Source organism: Armigeres subalbatus, chromosome 2 (assembly GCF_024139115.2).
Source record: "Armigeres subalbatus isolate Guangzhou_Male chromosome 2, GZ_Asu_2, whole genome shotgun sequence".
NCBI lineage: Eukaryota > Metazoa > Arthropoda > Insecta > Diptera > Culicidae > Armigeres > Armigeres subalbatus.
Genome location: NC_085140.1, coordinates 337,192,529 through 337,213,614, shown reverse-complemented (window position 1 = coordinate 337,213,614; position 21,086 = coordinate 337,192,529). Strand labels below are relative to the sequence as shown.

The 21,086-nt window shown below is 37.5% G+C and overlaps 1 protein-coding gene across 5 annotated transcripts in view; it reads left to right on the top strand.

The window, feature by feature from the left end:
• Nucleotides 1-21,086, top strand: part of LOC134212817 (leucine-rich repeat and fibronectin type-III domain-containing protein 3) — a 557,799-nt gene that overhangs the window by 398,155 nt on the left and 138,558 nt on the right. For 4 of the 5 annotated variants that reach the window (XM_062691022.1, XM_062691018.1, XM_062691019.1 and 1 more), the window contains one exon: nt 1,584-1,628. The exons of the other annotated variant lie outside the window; for it this stretch is intronic. The gene's annotated coding sequence lies outside the window, so the exon portion shown is untranslated. The remainder of the gene's footprint in view (nt 1-1,583; nt 1,629-21,086) is intronic. 5 annotated transcript variants of the gene reach the window in all.

The following is a 21,086-nucleotide window of genomic DNA, read 5'->3' as shown; positions in this document are numbered from 1 at the left end:
ATGTTCTCCAAACAATAGAATAGGATTGAAAATGTTTTCTGATCCAACTAAACAATGGAACATATTGGATTGTTCAAGCGCAAAACATGGAATAAATGCACTTCAAACACATTCATAACAATTCTTGCTGCATTTGAAAAATTGATGTTCTCAAAAAAAATCGAGAATAATCCAACTAATGATAAGTAACCTTTTCAGGTTGGAAAAACGCGTTATTAGTCTACCTTACCCCTATTAGAGAAAAAGAAGTTTTTGTTGTGCATACGAAATTACATGAAACTACTTTTCTAGTATAAGTTGCTTCTAAGCCAATCATAAATTTAACTGATGACGAATCACAATGCCTTTCGATGCACCTTTTTTTACGAAAAAGGCAAAACCACCAAGAAGCAAAACTAGCAAAGCCCTAAATCACAACGAATTTCCAATTTAATGACCGCAAACAAACCCCTCCCAGGGAAATGTGTCCTTTCCAAATTTCTGCACACATGATTTGCATTGTTTCCCAGTTGGGCCGATGAAAACCTGGTGAAAAGTGTGGAAAAATAGTTATTCCAGGTTATGTGCCCGTTCGCCCGAACAAACCGATAATTGAAGCCTTTTTTTGGGGGAACCACCGAAGCTTCATCGCGCTCCCCGTCGTCACATTCTCCATCCACAGTGATGCTCAATATCTGCTTTCGAATGATTGGTTCCGCCTCACGTCTCGTCGGTCGCGTCGCGACGTTGTGAGTGGCACTGCGAATGATTGGAATTTTCAAGCGACTGGTAAATGGGCTGCATGAGAGGGTTTCCCACGTTGTATATGAAAATTAATTCATGAGTAACAACAAAAAAAAGGTGGAATGCAGAAAGCGATCATTTGAATCGACGAAAACAAATTCGAATCTGGTTGGTGTTCAGGATTGTGAAAATTAGATTTCTTCTATTAGAGAATGGCATGCGGTAGGTTGCTGTCGGGGACGGATTTTTCAAAGATAGCAATTGGTTGAAAATGCATCGAGATGAAATATTTTGGAATGCTTTGGTCGATTTCACTAATGGAATGCAAATAAGTTCGAACGATTCTGCATTTGACTGATTAGAATTGCTCACGGGACCACACTTTAAAACTTAATACCAGGAAATGAATCCCTTCAACTCTTTCAACAAAATCAATCAACTAATAACTTTTCCCAATCCCCTCCCTTGCGAGCTAAATTGAAGGATATTTTCCTTTGCTTCTTCGTCATCGATTGCGGAAAGTTAAGAAATTGAATTTTAAAAATTAACTATCATCGGACGGCAGCACTTTGCCCAATCACAAAAACGGCAGCCATCGGAAGCCAAGAATGGATGCAGCAACAATCGGTTCCATGATTGATGGTTAGGCTATAAAAATCGTTTCGCGATGGATGTCGATATCGAATATGAACGGCGGAATAAAAACCCTATAAAATGGAACTCGAAAAAGGAAACAGCGGGCACGGATTTTGATATACGCAATTGGACTTGATTTATGTGAATAAAAAATTAGTTCTCTTGATAAGGGTTTGTTTCAACTATTGATTGACTTTGTACTTTTTATTTCTGGTTTGTTTCAGATATTTCAACAATTTCTGATCGGCTTGAACCAAAATGACAATAAAGTAAGTAAAACATTATTGATACCTGTTTTCTTTGTGTTCAGTTCTGTAAAAGTAACAAATTTCTAGTACCGACGTAAATCAATTGAAATCGAATTATAATTGACGAGCTTAAACGTCAAACCCGACTTTGATTTATGAGCTTGTACAACAATTTCCCGAATGCATTAAACGTGAAATCCAATTTCGATATGTTACATCAACATTGTAGCTACTTAATTTTCGTTTTCAATTATCCGGCTTTGTCGGTTCAAATTTAGGAATTGTCATGGCTGGAATTTATCAAGATGGGAAACCAAGAAATCAGTTTTTGGGTTCATTCGATAAATACACTGCACAAATAACCATATAGAAGTGAAAGAGTTATCCTGAACGTTGAAAGGGAAGGTTACTGCTGGTTTGTTTTGGGAGGGATATTTTCCCACAATGGAACACGAAATCGTGTAACGTTAGTCGAGTTTTTAAAATACTCACAGTATTATTGTGTTAAACGCGAAAATGTCAAGATTAAGACACCAAAGCCTCCAAGTGCTCTACGATTGATTCCAATGAGGTCAATGTCGTCTTCAAAGCTCAGGAGCATATCCCGAGCAAAGTCGGTTAACAAAATAAGAGCAAATTGATATTAAGCTCTGCTGTTGAGATTATATTGAAAACAAAATTTGAAATCAATTATTATTTAATAAAAATTGATATCGAAACATGTTTCCAATATGCATTCCATAGTTATCATAGCTGCTTCACATTCCTCTGTTGCAAATTAAGATAAGTCGTTTTGAAACTTTTATACTGGTTTGATCATTAATATTCGCCTAGAACGGACACCTAGCTACTACTCACTCGTTTCCACCGCTGCACAGTGTTTTCTAACCCAGGAATTCGTGATCGAAAATGTTTTGGCCATGAAAAGTTGATTTTAGAGGCTCAGTGACTTCGGAGAAAAGTTTCAATATGTTAAGCTCCATATTTTGGAAAAAAATATTTTTTGACAAATCCCCCTAAAAGTGAGATGGAAATTCTCTTTCCTCCAATTGTGAAGATACATCATTGGTGTCTTCGGAAAAGTTGTAGAAAAAGTTGATATATAAACTTTAGCTTTATCTGCCATAGAAGTTGAGATATGGGTCGCTATTTATGAACCACCCCCAAAATTCAGGTTTTTCACGATACATTCGTTAATATATGTTTTTGATTTTTCATATACTCTATAAAAATATCCGTCGCGATAAAAAAAAAAATCTTTCGAAGCCAGTTTCTTTTTATTTTGAATATTGACGAAGTTATTGACGATTTTCGGTTCATAAATGAGCATTTTGACATTAACTGCATACATTAAAGGTCAAAATGGGGCAGAATTTTATTTAGGTGATGGAAAGTATAACTCATGCACTAATGGTTGCATTGCAACAAATATGTGTGTTCAAGCACTCGCCGTTTGTGTACGGCTACTATTCCTCTCGTTTGTTCCTGATCGCTCCTCCGCAATGTCTAATTTCTTCTTCCGCTAATCAAGCCACTTTCTTCCGAAAATTGGGTCACCTTGTCACTGTTAATCGCTTCCTGATGATATTCACTTCACTCCCGTGCACGCGTAATTAATTTTGGAACTGTTTCGGACTTTATCTAGTGATAATTCGCAGTTTGCCCTTTCGTCGACTGAAACTCGCGACGGACGATTTGTATCTATCTTTATTTACGTTTTGCAATCTAACACATACAACAAATCCTTAATATTATACTACATTCATGTTTGGTTTATGATGTTGCGCACAGTGGGTGCGTGTGTGGAATAATAAGGTAAGTATTATTTTAGTGTTTTTTGTGTATTGCGTGTTGTGAAGTGTAAGTTATGTTTCTATTTACAGGTTTGTGTACTCATTATTTACAATATTTACATTTATAACAATTTTCATTTTACAAGCAAAAACAAATAATTTAGTATTAAACAATGTGACTTAGCTTTCCATAAGTATCGTATGGATATGTTTTCTTCTTCTTCTTGTTATATATAAAACATGAATTGGTCTGTATTCCGCATAACTAAGAAACGGCCGTGTTCAAATTTTCTCATCACAATTTCCGATGGGCTTACATAATATTTTCTTATGTAAAAGTCACGACTTGAACTGAAAAAATATGAAAAATTCAAATTAAAATTTGTATGGGTATTTTGTATAGGCATATCACAACACGCATTCTCACCTACTGTGCAAGACAATGTCTGCCGGGTCATCTAGTTCATGATAATAACACTTACGCCAGACCTATGTCTTGTTTTAATGTCCAAATTTTGAAAATGATTATCGAATCGACGGATATTTTACAGAGAAATACCAATATATCGGGATATTGGTATTTCCAGAGAATTCTAAATGAAAAGAAATAAACTAAAATTTTTGGAACACTTTTCTGTTAACCTGTTTTGCAATATTGTGATGTTTTAGACGTAGAAAACCGGCTTTTTATTATTCCGGGATATTTCGAAAAGTAAATAGGTGAAACAAGTATCTTCAAATTGCTTTCATAAAATTATATTTAAACTTATGATGTTTGAGGCGTCGCTAACCATAGTTTCCATTCAATAAAGATTACTGATTTACCTGATACTGCATTTTCTCTCATCAACATTCCTGGCTGTATGGTGATTTCTAAAATAATACAATTTGCCCAAATACACTGGGGTCGCTTTTTACGTGACTTTTTGATGATATTTTTTAAATACGCGTTGTTTCTTCCCGCGGAATTTGAAATTCATGTCAGTTCTGTAAAACATCCATCCATAATCATTTAGAAAATTTTGTATTTGGCTAAATCGTAGGTCTGGCGAAGTGTTAAGACTAAAGATGACCCTGCAGACGTTGTCCTGCACAGTAGGCGAGAATGCGATCTACCTTTTTAAAATTTCCATACAAATTTTATTTTTAATTTTTCATATTTTTTCCAATTTTGGTCGAGATTCTTACATGAGAAAATATTCTGTAAATCCGTCGGACATGTTGATAAACAAATTTGCTGATGAAGAAAATCTATCCAGCCATTTCTTAGTTATGCACAATACAGACCAATTCATTTTTATATATATAACAAGAAGAAGAAGAAAAAGATGTTCATACGGCACTTATGTCAAGCTATGTCACATATATGTTGCAATGCAACCATTAGAGCATGAGTTATACTTTCAATTACCTAAATAAAATTCTGCCCCATTTTGCCCCTACATGTATGCAGTTAATGTCAAAATGCTCATTTTTGAACCGAAAATCGTCAATAACTTCGTCAATATTGAAAATAAGAAGAAACTGTCTTCGAAAGGTTCATGTTTTTTATCGCGACGGACATCTTTGCAGAACATTTGAAAAATCTAAAAAATATATTGACGAAAGTATCGTGGAAAACCTGTTTTTTGGGGGCCGTTCATAAATAACGACCCATATCTCGACTTCTATAGTAGATAGAAATAAAATTTATATAGCAAAATTTTTCGTAGAAACTTTTTCTACAACTTTCTTGAAGACACCAATGATATATCTTCATAATTGGAGGAAAGAGAATTTCCATCTCACTTTTAGGGGGATTAGTCAAAAAAATTTTTTTTCCAGAATATGGAGCTTAACATACTGAAACTTTTCTCCGAAGTCACTGAGACTCTAAAATCAACTTTTCATGGTCAAAACATTTTCGATCACGAATTCCTGGGTTAGAAAACACTGTGCGCTGTTCGGATGCACATCGCAACATCTGTTAAATCCTTTTTCATGAGTCATGACAGCTTCCACACATGAAAAAGCTAAACTTTCCCAAATACCAATCACTGGCATAAATCAAAAGTGGTTAATAAAATCCGCTTCTAAGAGTTTACCAAGCTTGCATGGTAGCATACCAGGATATGCGATTGCCACTATCCAAACTTCCTGGCACACCCATGATTGGAACATTCTTCGCCCTCGTCCGACCATGTTCGACTTGTTGGCTTCTTTATGTTTAAACAGTTGCATCATCACCATCCGCTGTTGTCGTCGCCATCGCCATCTGTGCGGCGGTTTTTCCTGCTTTTCCTTCCCTCGAACTCTCGAAACAGGGCAACGTGTATTTCAATTCAACCGACGAGTCGACGACGACGACGCCGACGGTCGCTAGAGAGGATCATCCGCTGAGAACAGTCGACGACAACGAACGGGGGGCGTGGGTCGTGCAAGCCGGGAAAAGCCGGAAAAATATGTGCATCCGACGAATTTACGTTCTTACTTTCTTCCGCTTGATCCACTTCGAAGGCGGCTGGCTACTGCTGCTGAAGCTTTGGCTGTCTGCTTTAACATTTTGATACATGGCTGTGCATGGTTTCTTTACTTTTGGACTTTTTGTTACCTTCGGAAATTCCGAACGGGTGTAGTTTCGGTAGAATAGCATTTTATGTTCAATGCCCTCAAGTTATTCATTGTCAAAATTATCTTAATTATCAACAGAATAATGTTCTTATCATCTCTTTGAAGCTGTTTGCAGACCAAAAAGTTAAATATTACTTATTATTTTCCGCAGGAAAATTTGTTCATGAATTATGGCGTTCAAGTGGTCGAAGAGAAGGAACATACAAAATAAATCTCAAAATAAATTAAATGAAAAAAGTTGTCAAAGAGATTTCTCTAAAATCGCACCATATGGTTACGGTCCGGTTTTATTGACATTTTGTATTATGAAATCAAGACCAAATTTATCTGGATCGCTACTTAATTACGATTAACTAGCGTTCTACAATTGCTCAGTTAGTCACTAGATTACGATGAAGATGATGATGAACAAAACAGTTTTTAAACAAGCCCGTCAAATAATAATAACGTTTATATTTAGGTAGATTATTCACATATTTTGAGCATCGTAACAAGTCGGAAAAAATCTGGCAAGTGGGAAAAGTCAGTCGCAGAAAGAAGCTCCTCGGATGCATTCTAAATTCACGTTTTTACTGCCTTCCAAAGACCGCCACCGTTGGAGTTATTGCGCCAAACAAGTCAGCAGTCGGAAGCAGTAATAAAATAATCCAGTGAAAAAACAATAAAACATTTTACACCATCTCCCGTGCGGTCAACTGACTCGCGAAAAAGCAACCGAATGACGACAGTCGTCGTTTATTGTATGATTATTCTGTGTACAATGTTCATGGATTATTATTACTATTGGCGTAAAGTTATTCCCAGTAGGTATTTGCATACCGAAACCGTGCACCAGAAGAAACGTTGGAACGCCAACAAATTCCGGTCCTGACAGCGCACGGAAGCTTTACCCGACAGAGTTTTAGCATACGAAAGCGTACAGTCAGGCACGTTGCACTTTTATTTGCTCCTTTCAGAAGCAAATAAGCGCACACACGTTCCTGACAGCGATTACTCCTCGTAATTGTTGCAATCGAAGTTTGTAGTAAACTTAACACCGTCAGCACCACACCCCCTGGAATGTTCCAGCAAGAACCCGGTGCAACGTGATGCAACGTAAATCCGTCGACTTTGACGTAGAAGAAAAGCACACCGAACGACGATAACGACGAGAAGGGTTGCCACTAATAGCGAATTTACCGATTGGGAAACGTTTCCTCACGGGTAGTGAGGATCAGTAACTCGACGGGGGTGTATTGCTTTGCGTCAACTTCCTTGAGACTCACGCTCATGGGACGTGAGAAAATTGATAATCCGGTGAGAAAACTCATGGACGCAAAAAAAAATGAAAGAAGAAGGATTAACGATGAATCAAATTCCGCTGTGGAAATAGAAATAATACTGTTCGGAGTTGTATATAGAGGTGATTACTTTTCTCCGGTTTCATAAGGAGTGTGGAAAAAAAGCAAAGGATACAAAACATGTTTGAGAAAAATGTTACCGATTATTCATATTTTAGGATTATACTGAAAATAGTATGCTCAATTGAATAATGACAAACACTATTACCATTTTTCTCCGAAGTATCATATTTTATCCAATGTTGGCGGAGCACTACAAACAAATACGACTCAAGAAGGCTTGTACAGAGGTTGCACAAAATGATCGAGACAGGGAAGAATTTTTCAAAATGCGAATGGCCATAACTTTGTAAACAATGAATCGATTTCTGGAAGCTCCGGAACATTTTCGTTAAAATGGGGTTTTCCTACAATAAATAAGAAACAGTCAATATTCACAGAACGTGTAGATAACGACTTTGTAAACAATCAGTATTAAACCTGATAAAATAATAAACAAATCCAATCCTTAAGGTGGTCAGTTGCACCCCAGCAAGGTACTTACTTGATACTTGATACTCATTCTAATCTGCCGTTTTGTATAAGCTTAACAAAATGTATTCTTTGATATTTAGATTCATGCCGCCAAATAGACTCTGCTGCGGCACCTAGTTAATTAATTATATTCTTAATTATTTTATTCTACAGGGTATTCTATTACATTTTTAGAGTAAAAATGAAATCTCAGGTGAACATTATTTCAATTTTCACATATTCAATTTCCGCGGAAGAAGAAATGTTTATTCCAGAAGAATTTCATCTTGATTCTATTTGAGTTTCCACACACAATTTCCTGAAATCCATTTTTATTAATTTGTAATGAAAATTCTTTTGAACTCTATTAATTTTACACGAGAAATTATTCTGAGATTTTTTTTTATTTCGGTATTTTTTCATCTGATTTTCAACACAAAATTCTTCCAAATTTTCAAACAAAATTATTTTGCATTTCACAGAAAATCTTCGGATTTTTTACAAGAAATTTTTAAGATTTTCACAGGAAATACTTTAGAATTTCCACGAGAAATACTCCTTAATTCTAATAGGTTAAATGAATTTGTCGTTTTGAGGTTTTGGAACAAATATTATATTGGGAAATAATTACGAGCCAAGCACTGAACTGCCCTTCTATGCATAACTCTCCTAATTTGTTTCACAGAACAGTTTATTTCGATGAATATTTTGTCCTAACTCTTGAGAAAAAAACGAAAACTTTGTTCGGAAAATCGTTGAAACAACATATTTTTCTAGCTATGAATAAATAAAATGTAACATATTGCAGATTTCGTTTATGGAGTGGTGGTGATTGTATTTATTGTTAAGATCTTACAAACCAGGCCTTTTGTGGGATGCGAATGACGAAAACTATTGGATTTTTAATTCTAAGCAATTTCACTTTGAACCGCAGACTTCCATAAATAAAGCATGGGGAACCGTAAGTCGATTGAAGTAGACATTAACGAAATCAAGCGGCTCTGACTGTCATTCTACCCCATTATAACTTAGAAAAGTACTGTTCTACGAAATGGAGTAAGAGAGCCTTCTTTAAATGAACGCTTTTGCTCGGATAGATACAATTCTTTCGTTGGCTTACTCACTCTTACTCGCTCATTCTAACAAACTCATTCGATTTTATGCAAGCGCTCTTTCTTACTCACTTACCTACTTGCTCCCTCTTATTCACTCACTCACTCAATTTAACTAACTATTACTCACTCACTCTCACTCACTCACCTTTACTCATTTGTTCAGTCACTTTAACTCACTAATTCGCTCATTTTTTTTATTACTCATTCGCTCAATCTTCCTCACTCTCACTCACTCACTCTTACATTCTCATTTTTAATCACCCGTCGATTCTGAGACTTACACCACGGTTTATCCAGAATCCGTTGCTTTTACTACAGCGATCAAGCAACAACTTCAATCTTGTTGCAAATGCCTCCTTCAGGGCCTTTGAAGGGTGCCATACGTAGGAACGGGATTAAACGGAGTAAGAATAATTAGTTATATACTGCATTGAAACAGTTTCATGCGAAGGGCAAACTATAGTTCATTCATATGAATTCTGAATAAACTTTCATTGAGTCACATTTTTTTCATTGAAGTATTAACTTGAAATAATGGGGTACCCGAGCAGCACAAGTCAATCGAATAGGGCTGCAGCAAATATAGTATATTAACAATATAGTCCACTTCGTGATTCCCCATATGTTAGGCAACGGACAGCACATTCACACCATCTTGCGTCACTAAAGGTAACTGTTCGGTGCTGCTCGGGTATTTTCTCATTCGGGGTAGTGCCCCATTATAGGTAATGGCATTCGCGGTAGTGACTCATGCGGGGTAGTGGCGTTTTGGGTAAAGGCCTTCAAGGTAATGGCATTATGGGTAATGGAATTATGGGTAGTGTCTGTGAAATCCAGGTATTTACGCTTCTTCTATCAGCTAACAGAAACACTCCCGAAGTGTGTTTATGCCTATCTGACGTCTCGTGCGCACTCGTCTAGCTCAACATTCCAAACGTTTCTATCAGAATACCACATCCTCCCTTTACAGAAAATGTATACTTTTCTTACAATATTTGCTATTTTGTATCTAATCATTTTATTATAATGATCATGGTAATAATATGCTGACCTTATAATTCTTAGTAGCTAAGCCGGGATAAGCTGTTTCCAATTTTCCCTCGATACTGCTGATAATGCTGAGAATTTCTTGTTAAGTAACTTACTTGACTTACTACACCATGTACACTGACTGTAGTGACTTATCACATTCAAAACCAGAAATTCCTTTTCATAATATCAGCCCTCTCTGAACAACAATAAAAAAAAACAATTATATTTACATAGTTTACAATAATCTACAGACATAAAGCTCTATTACGAATGTGAAACAACTTTCGTTGGAAAGTGCACTAGAACATAACCTGTACGGGTGATAATAATTGAACCTGTTTCGAAAACATTTTGATAGAGAATATTCTATAGTTTCACATGATACACGGAATTCGTAGCGTTAAATTTATTAACAAAAACCAAACATAATCAAAACGTAAGTGCTCAGGTTTCCTACGATTGAGCGGAGAATTTATAAAGTTAAACAAATTAAATAGCATAGAGCGATACATTTTCCCGTACAAGTTTTTCTATTCAACGTTCATCCTAAATCTGCAAAAAAAAATGATAAATTTGACTTGCTCTTGATTTTCTGATATCTATTAGAATACTAATACAGAAGTTGAATTCCATAATACCTATTTTTCAATAATAAAAGTCTCGGTTTTCCATTTCGCATTGTAACCACGAAAAAAAAAACAATATTCCAATTCTTAAAACTTTTTCAAGATTGTCGTTACATGTAAAGAGTAAATTATACAGACTTCATGAAAAATACTCATCATGGATCTCAAAATTTTGTTTTACAATGGTTTACTCCGTTCAAGGATTCCTAACAACTTTAAAAATGTACTTGTTTTGTTGTTAAAGAATGATTTGGCCTTGAAATTCTACCGGCTCAACTAAAATGCTTGGCAATGAGCTATAATTCTAATTGTACTCTACGCAAGCGACATTCTGGTTTATAAAACAATATATTGGGTATAAGCTTTACTCAGCGCAATACATATAGTGGCTTCATCTATCTCACCCGCTTGGCAATGAGCTAAAACTCTAATTTTGCATTGGTCATGAGCTTTACTCGACGCAATTCAGACACCATAATTCAAGACAAAATTTTCAAAACGACTTATCTGCTTTTGTAAACAAAGATTCAAACGACGATTTGACGAATCTGAAAGCTCTCCCACGCAAACCAACACCATCAACAGGTAGCGGAAACCTTCATCTACCTATTGATGGTGTTGGTTTGCGTGGGAGAGCTATCAGATTCGTCAAATCGTCGTTTGAATCTTTGTTTACAAAAGCAGATAAGTCGTTTTGAAAATTTTGTCTTGAATTCCTCTTTTCTTTGACATACGACGCAATAGACGAACGCAAAATGAACTCCCCTAAGAAATTATGACGTTTGAAGTCTATTTCGCACTATTTACTCGCTCATTTTTTTCGCAGAACTCACGCATGTATTTTATCTTCTCTCTCACCTTTTCATGTTCACTGCTCACGACTTCCACCAACGCTCCACCTTTCCGTACCAATTTCTCTGAGGAAACTTTTGTGTACACTCGAGCAAGTTTTTTTATGTACAGGTTATCCGACTTCGTCAGTAGATGGGAATAACCAGCGCGGGGGGAAACATACATTTTCAGTGCAAAACGTAAACAAACGAGCATAAATTCCATTCAAAAATCCAAGATGGCTGAGTTGGGGATATTGACAAGTCGGATAACCTGTATACTACTAAAAATCCACACATATTTATTGGCAAAAATCCATAGATTTAACTTATGATGTATATCAGCGCACACATAATCATTCTCCACGCGAAGTACTAATAAAATATATATCCAAATAAACTTTATGTGTGGTCTCGAATTAGCAATTATTTAATTTATGTGTGGTTCGATATGGATTATATTAGGGTGGAGCTATTGCAAAAATTTATAACGGCGACACATATATCTTATATAGATATTTTTGGCAGTGTACATCAAAAATCTTGCACTCGAGCTTAAGGACATAGTTGGAAGAGTACCACGATGGCCGCCAATATGGCACCGGACCTTCCACGGGCCAACCCCACACCTCCCGCACTCCTCTCCCACCAACATTCGAATGCATCGAACAGCATCGAACAAAAGTTTGATATTCAAATTACTAACCTGCTCACAGCATATTTATTCACTTCCCGTGATAATAAACATGTTTATCCAAAGAGTCTTATGCATTTCGGCTCGAATAATATCATAAATCGGCAGTTTCGTGCCAATTTATTAGCCGTTCGCGATTTGGTGGGCTTATCACTGCACTTCACTTCTTCTCAAAGGGCACTGAAAAAATCAAGTTTTCACTCACTTCTCCACACATGAGGAGCCCGAAATGTTGATGGAATGCAAAACTTAATATAAACTGCTATTTTTGCCCGAAAAAAAAACGATTAAAAACTGATCGCGGAGCGAATGTAAACACCGGCACCGGTAGCAGCAAACTAATAATTAGGGTGGCTCAAAAATAAATTTCGCTCTGCCGCGCTCAGTCGATTGTGATTTATAATTTGGGTGTCATCCGATGGTTTAGGTTGGTTTGAATAGAGGCTTACCGTACACAAGTCGTTTCAGGTTTGTATGACAGTTTATATGGCGAGGTTGAATGTAACATTATTCTGATTGTGGTGTTTCGTCATTGGGCCCTGGCGAGGGAGACCATATGACTGGATGAAATATTCAAGGGCATCAGCTCCATAGACAATCCATATTGAATGGTCGTTCCAATAGTTGCGAGTCGATTTTAATCGAGGTTGCGAATCTTTAGCATGATAATTAGGCTTCTCAGAAGGCATCAGTGAAACGTGCAATTCAACAAAATACCCAGAATTTGTCTGTGATATCTATCGCACCAGAGGCAGATACTGCTAGTCTAGTCTAGTCTACACTATCGCACCAGTGGCAGATGCTTCATACAAAAAGTGTAACATGGGGGTGAGTGGGGTATAAAATGCTATTTTTGCGTTAGGGGCCGTACACATATTACGTAAGCACTTATGGGGAGGGAGTCGGTATCTTACGATCCATATAAATAAAAAATCATTTGTATGAAAAAATTCTTACAAGGGAGGAGGGGGGGTCGAGAAACCCAGAAAAAATGCTTACGTAATAAGCTTACGACCCCTTACGTAATCAATGGATCTTTCCTGCGGTGCGGTTCGGTCTCTGGAATGTTGCTTTCAACTATGTGGGTTCTCTTTTCGCCAGCGTATGGAGGGGAGGCACTGTAGCCAGTGTAATAAAAGGTTTAGTTTCCATACTAGTTTTCATACAAACTTGAACCGGCATGCGCTCAACCACTTTTTGTTCAAATCGGTTTTTGGAGGACACTCGGAGCATGGGACGGAATCGAGTGAGCGTGGTGGTGCTAGGTCGCTTTTGAACCACCCTAGTAATATTCTTTGTTTTTTTAATACGACACCAATACTACTACAGTATATGACAGTTTTTATTGTACAAATACTTTCAAAGCTTTGTTTTGGTACTCAACCCACCTTCACCTTAAGTTACTTTTCCCTTCCTTTAAAAACAATACTTACAAGGCATTTCCCTTTGCTTATTCACATTTACACAATAAACACTCCAATAAGCATTATCATGGCAGGATCGCCAAGGTGAAATCCAGGTATTTACACATCTTCTATCAGCTAACAGAAACACTCCCGAAGTGTGTCCATGCCTATCTGACGTCTCGTGCGCTCTCGTCTAGCTCAACATTCCAAACGTTCCTATCAGGATACCACAGTGTCGTTGAGTCAAATCAAGCACATAGCAGGGCTAATATGCATAGAAACCACCAACAAGTGTTGTGTTTCCCAGCATAATAGGGAATGCTATTTTCATGAATAAGGTCGAAAATTATATTTAGTCGGGGTTCTGCCGAATCGCACCAAGCGCCAATGAAAAAAATCCCATTTTCTTGCACGATCGCGTGATTTTTTTCTGCTTTGTGCGGTCGGTAAGTTAGTTAATCGTGACATGCCATTTTGATGAGCAGGTACGCGAGCAGAATTCTCGCTTAACTTTTCAAAAGGACCTAAGTAACATTTTTTTCATGAATTAATTTGAGTACTGCAATCAAAAGCTTTCATGTTGTTCTGTTGATTGCGCTATTCAAATTAATTCATAAAAAAATGTTACTTAGGACCTTTTGAAAAGTTAAGCGAGAATTCTTTCTAATGCGCATTTAGAGATGTATCCGTTTTCTAGTAGTCGGTGCTGGTATTTTCTGAAAATTATTGAAGAAAAATCGTGAAAACTATAACAAAAAAAGTCAAAGGTACAACCCTATCATGTTGTACGCAAAGGTGACGTAGGACTATGTAGCTGTACGAAATAGAAGGGGAAGGGCCGTTTGGTCGAATACCGTTCGGCCGAATGCCATTTGCCCGAAGGCCACTTGGCCGAACTAACCGATAAGCCGAAAAGGTTATTAGGCCGAAGGGGTATTTTGGCCGAAAAGGACATTTGGCCGAATAGGTCATTTTAAAATCGAGAAATAGTTAGAAAAGCGAGAAATAGGGTGTGAAAAGTGAGACGTCTCACTTTTTACTACTTATTTCCCACTTCTTACTGTGAAAAATGAGTAGTGCAAAGTGAGAAGTGAGACGTCTCACTACCCACTTTTCAATTCTCATTTTTTACAGCGAGGAGTGAGACATTAGAAGTGAGAATTGGGACATCTCCATTCTCACTCCTCTTTACTCACTTCTCACTATAAAAAGTAAGAAGAGCGAAGTGGGTAGTGAGACGTCTCACTACCCACTTCTCACTACTCACTTATACAGTAAGAAGTGAGAAATGATGAGTGAGAAGTAAGACGTCTCACTTCTTACAGTAAAAAATGAGAAGCACGATACTCACTTCGTGCTTCGTGCTCTCATTGAGACATCTCACTACTGTGAAAAGTGAGTAGTGAGAATTTAGAAGTGAGACGTCATTCTAAAAGTCGTCAAAATAAAAAGACGTCTCACTACTCACTTTGCGCTTCTAACTTTCCACATCGTAATACGTCTCTACTAACCTCACGCTTCTCACTGTTTACAGTATGAAGTGAGAAATGGGTAATGAGTAGTGAGACGTCTCACTTTCCATTTCTTATTTCTCACTTTTCAAACGATCTATTCTGTCAAATGTCCTATTCCGCCAAATGTGACATTCAGTCAAATATCTTATTCAGCCAAATGACCCTTTCGGCCCATTGACCCTTTCGGCCAAATGACCAATTCGGCTTAATGACTAATTCGGCCAAATGACCCTTTCGGCCAAACGACCAATTCGACCAAATGACATTTCGGCCAGATGGGTGCCCGAATAAAAAAGTCCAATAGAATTACAATAGAAATTGTTGTAACAATACGATAAATTTAATTGTAATTACAATAAACTCTATTGTTGCTTACAATAGAATAACAATTAAGAATATGTTTTCCACCACAAATCCTATTGTAAATGGCTGTTTTACAATAGAAAATAGGGGTTGTTAGTTACCGTAACAATAAAAAAATCGTTTTTTTCTCGAACAAATTTTTGCCATTACAATAGAATTTATTGTAATTCTATTGTCAACATTTTTCTGTCAATAGATTTTATTGTTCGTTTATTGGAACAACAATAAGGCAATTTAATTGGTACAATAGAAGAACAATAGAATTGATTGTTCATCAATAAAATGTATTGTAATTTTATGATATTTTAATGTAATTCTATTGTATTTTCTATTCGGGTTTCGACCTAATGGTTTGTTCGGGCTGGTGGCATTCGGCCAAACGACCATTCCCCCTCTTCCGCTGAAAATGGTGGTCCTGAAAAGAAACGCTTGTTCCACTAACTGCAACAAAACGATTGTCCGTATCTTACAGTGAATATCACTTTTAACGATGAATTGCTACAGACGCTATCTTGACAAATAAATTTCCTACAGCATTCACCGAAGAAGCCCGTCAATGATGACACACAGTTTGGACGACATCAACATTGCTATTAACTTTCGCTTCGAAAAAAAATTGTCTCAAATTAACTCTCTAGTTCCGTTTAATAGGGTGTTCCTAAAAAACGCGCCTTGATGCGCCTTTATAACCACTAACGACGCCATCATTTAACTTGAGTGAGGCTGCCAAAAATCGCCACTTAATTCTCCATAAAGCAGCAAAGGCGGCTTCATTGCGTCCACACTGAATGTGATTCTTCAAAGATATTTCCTGCCCGTTTGACTTATGTACAATTTTTGGACTGCTTTACTTTTAATCAAGTGTCTACTGGTCAGGCACACGATAATTTAGCCTTCAACTGCAGCAGACGTTATCGTTGAGGTTAAATTATCAACGAGCACCACGGATGCTGATATTACTTCATCGCAACCGCTACCATCGCCTTCATTGCAGCGCTGCTGTGTCCGCTTTTCTCGAATCCTGTTCGAACTTTGGATTTAGGCTAAACCGAAAAGTTGCTCAATTTTGATGTCTGTGCTTGCGATACACCGATACACGATACAGGGATCCTTCTTAGTCGTACGGTAAGACGCGCGACTACAAAGCAAGACCATACTGAGGGTGGCTGGGTTCGATGCCCGGTGCCGGTCTAGGCAATTTTCGGATTGGAAATGCAAAAATGGTAACCTGGCTTAGAAACCTCGCAGTTGATTACTGTGGAAGTGCTTAATGAACACTAAGCTGCGAGGCGGCTCTGTCCCAGTGTGGGGATGTAATGCCAATAAGAAGAAGAAGGAGCTTGCGATACACTATCGTGATTGGTTGGTTTGCATATTTTTAAACTTTGCTACAATTATCGAAGATAAAATATTGAAAATCAATATTCTAGGAGACTATTTACAGTGTTGAGGAAAATTTAAAATATCAAAAATCACGAACGATTCAACCCAATCGTGAGTTGATACGCACCTTTAAACTCATAGCTGAGATGAATCATCATAGGTTTTCTTTTGTTCTCCTTCGTTTAAAACAATGAATTGACGTTCGTCGCATAGATGTTCTTGTGCGTGTAAAAAATAAATTGGCCACAAAGTGATCCAAAACGCTTTTTGGAGCGATTTTTTTTTTATGTCTATATATTATCGAGACTTTCAGCCCAAGGCTGGCTCGTTTCGCTCTGGAGCGAAATTATTTTTCAGCAAATGAGTGAAACGATGTGTTTTGCAGTCCTTTAAATTCGAAAATAAGTTTTTTTTTCGCGCGGGAGAGCTTAATGATTTTTTTGTCTTTATTAGCGAGACTTTCAGCCCAAGGCTGGCTTGTGTCGATAAATAATTTTATCAAGTCTGGCTTCTAACCACCCATAGAAAAACGGCTGTGATATTAAGGTTCAAATTGTGTGTATAATATTTTCAATCTCTTTAAATTTTAAGGATGCACTTTTTATTCGTTTCTTAGTTATGAACAGTTTTAGAAAATAAGTTCAGAATTGCCGATATCTATACAGCAGATCTGGATTTTTTTTTCTAAATTGGTCATAGCTCTGGAACAAACAAAAAGTACATTACAGAACTTTTAGGGCTTAAATACAACAACTATAAAACTCTTCCTACGATCAGTTTCTGCGAGTTCAGGCTAATATTTTTTCCTGCTTTTGTTTACCAATATCTTAACGGTGGAAAATTACGTGAAAAATGCATCCTGAAAATTTCAAAGAGTTAAGCTTATTAAATTCTACCCCTCTGTAGAGATTTTGTTTTGAAAATCTGAGACCCTTCAGCTCAACCCCGTGCAGCGATAAAAAATTCCCAGCAATAAATCGGCAGCAAATCTGAATTTTCATGGGTTAAAATATAGTTTCTTACGATCGATTTGTTGAACGTCCATAGGAAAATAGCAGGAATTTTATTGTTTTTCTTGGTCATGTCTAACGGAACATTCCTATTTATTGTTATATTTTGACGTTGTTATGGATTTCAAAATTATTACATTTCCTTCCCCTTCCAAGTTACGGTGAAGATGGGCGTGGCCAGGAGTAGTAATCCTCATGCTTTTGTGATTTTTATTCTAGATTGAAATCAAGGACCACACCCACCTTGATTTCTGATAGCAATCTGAATAAGGATTACAAAAGAAAAACATGAGGGCAGAAGCCATGAACAGAATAACAAAACATGATGTGGACTTGATTGATATAAGAGATAAAAGAACAGGCAACAATATCAAAAATTTACACCGAAATATCATTTAAATATCAAGATATGCTTTGGTTGAGAACAAACTAATGGCACATGATATTGATCACTTATTACAAATAGCATAATTTGATCTTCTCATGATATTTTAGTGCAAAATATTGATATTATCGTTTGATATTTTATCTCTTATATCAATCATGTTAATATCTCATTTTGCTATCTTATCAACATTTGATATTATTGAGCTATTTTCTTCTACCCGGGTAGTGTTCAATCTACGAAGTACACCGTAACTATGCTATGCTATGTTATGGATTTTAAAATTATTGTGTCTGGAGGTTTCCGAAATATTTTATTTATGTTTGTATTTTTTGGAACAATCAGGTTTTATTGACGAACGGCCTTGGTGGTCATTTGGCTACCGCTTCTGCCTCATACGCAGGAGGTCATGGGTTCAATCCCAGTCCCGTTCCATTCTCCTACTTTGTATCTTTTCATATATTTCTCATGTTCTAGCAATCGCTAGAACTGGAAATGGGCTTTCATACAGTTTCTATCTTCTATTCCTTTAACTACAACTTTAACTAGCAGAATCTGTTAGAATTCGAAATTTGCGAAAAAGTTCGTTTCGGCATCCAACCTCTGCCATAAAACCTAACCCCCAGATTCCAATAAAATTCCGCAGGAACTCGTGGCGAGTGCAGAGGTGTTCTCGGCTTGCAGTGGGCGAGTGACTGCATCATCAATTCCTCCCCATCTCCGATGACCGTGAGGACGTGGCCAGCGCCGTTATCGACTTTCTAAAATACTAGCGCTCTCGGACTGTGCACATTGAGGTTGGAGTGCAAATCCCATGCTTCCATCCATTGGTTCCCTGTGTAATTGCGATTGTTCTGGTCGATCATGGAGTAGCAACTACGAAATGCACGGTCATCATGCTCAATGCTCGGAACAATCAGGTTTTATTGACGGTTCATCATTTTTTTATGGATCATTCATTAAGGTTTGTATACAAGAAGTGTTTGTACTTATACATACGCTTCAAAAGAAAAACTGATCTGTAGTACAGAGCAACTTTTTAGATGATTCGACAAAAAATCATGAAACTTTTTTTACAATGATTTTTAATTTTGAACTTGAAATATTTTTTTACACGAAACGCATCCCCCGTGTAAAAAATAATCGGGTCCGCTTACTATAATATTTTAGCTTATTGCTTGTTCTTTTTTAAGTCTTCAGAGTTCACATTCATAGTTATTAATTGAAATTTTTCGAATTCATCACTAATGCCATACGACTGTATCTCTGCGTAATTAGAAAAATAACGACACAAAATATCTCTGTCAAACTTTTTGTATATCTATTATTTACTGTAATAAAATAACTGCTAAAACCTGATTTTTGAACGACCCCTGACTGGGCTTTTTGGAATCTTCAAATACTGTTCAGGGCCTTCCGATAAGCTGCGCGGCTACAATGCATCCCCTGACTGAGGATCGATGAGCTGGTTTCCCACTCCCTTCCTTGGAAATTTTCGGTTTGGAAATTTTCTCTACTTCCCTGGACATCAAAACATTATCGTGTTAGCCTCATAATAAACGAATGAAAGAATGGTAACGTGGCTTAGAAACCTCGTAGTTAATAAGTATAAGTGCTGGATGAACACTAATTGCGAGGTGGCAATGTCTCAGTGGGGGATGTAATGCCAATAATAAGACAAGGAAAAGAACGATTGTTTGATGTGACAAAGGCTAATTAGCCGTAATTTGCACGTATTTGAACCGTACGAAAATCGTTGAACAACTGAATATTCTATTCTGTATAAATCAGAAAAGAGTGCAACACATAGGGCACACACATTAGTGGCATGGCACCAACAACCCAAGTGCCACACTCCGTACAAGCGTCCTAATCAAAGCTGATCCGTAGGTAGTCGGTGATCACACACCGGACCCGGTGCGGAAGCTTTCGACACTTGAGAATGCAATAGCGCAGCCAAACAGCAGCGGGTGGCAATCTAATTTGCATTCGATTTTGGCAAGGGCGCCAACACACTCATTCGGCGGAGATTATTAAGGGTTGGAGTCGTATAATTTGCGTGCACACATCCACTCCGGTTCGAACCGATCCCAAAATCGCATTCGCTTAACGATTCTAGGTAGTAGGACTACTAGTGCACTGAGTCGTTGGCTTGGACTGATGGATAGAACGACGCAGAATGAATGGGTTTGCGAAAGTCAATTTGCACAACTCAAGCGCCGATGTTTGATTTTGAACAGAACACTTGAACAAGGGTCCAACACCAGGAGGCAGACGATGATGATTGCCAAAGTTGGTGCTAACGGCACTGGAACGGGCCCCCGACCGATGCGCTATAGGACGATACGGGTCCATGGGAAGTGGGTTGTAATCAACGCACTCTCCATGCTGGGTGCGTCTGGCCTAATGTGTAGTACCTACCTACAGCTTCTCAATTTAGTGTTCCTTGCCTGGCTCATCAGTAAACCAACCTCTTTCAGACTGCCTCGTTGACACCAACGTTGACGAATGGGATTGATGAGATGGGATGGATGCACTCTGGCTAGTGCAGTGTTTACGTTGGGCATATTTACATCAGAGTGGAGAGCACATTAGCATTGAATGATGTGTGAGCTTCTTTTCAGTTGGTAGTCATTGCGAGGCGTATGGTACGTAGGTTTACAATTCTAATTTGGAAGTGTAAGGTCACAGAAGTAAGATGGCACTTGCCTTCTAGCGCCGTGGGTAACGGAAATAGTGAAGGGTGTGCAGTCGTAATTTGCCAAGCAGTTGGGTTTTGCAATGGTTGATGAGTAATCATAGTAGTGTAGAGAATTGGCATTCAATGATTGTTTGACCGTAAATTCGGTTTAATTGAGAATGTAT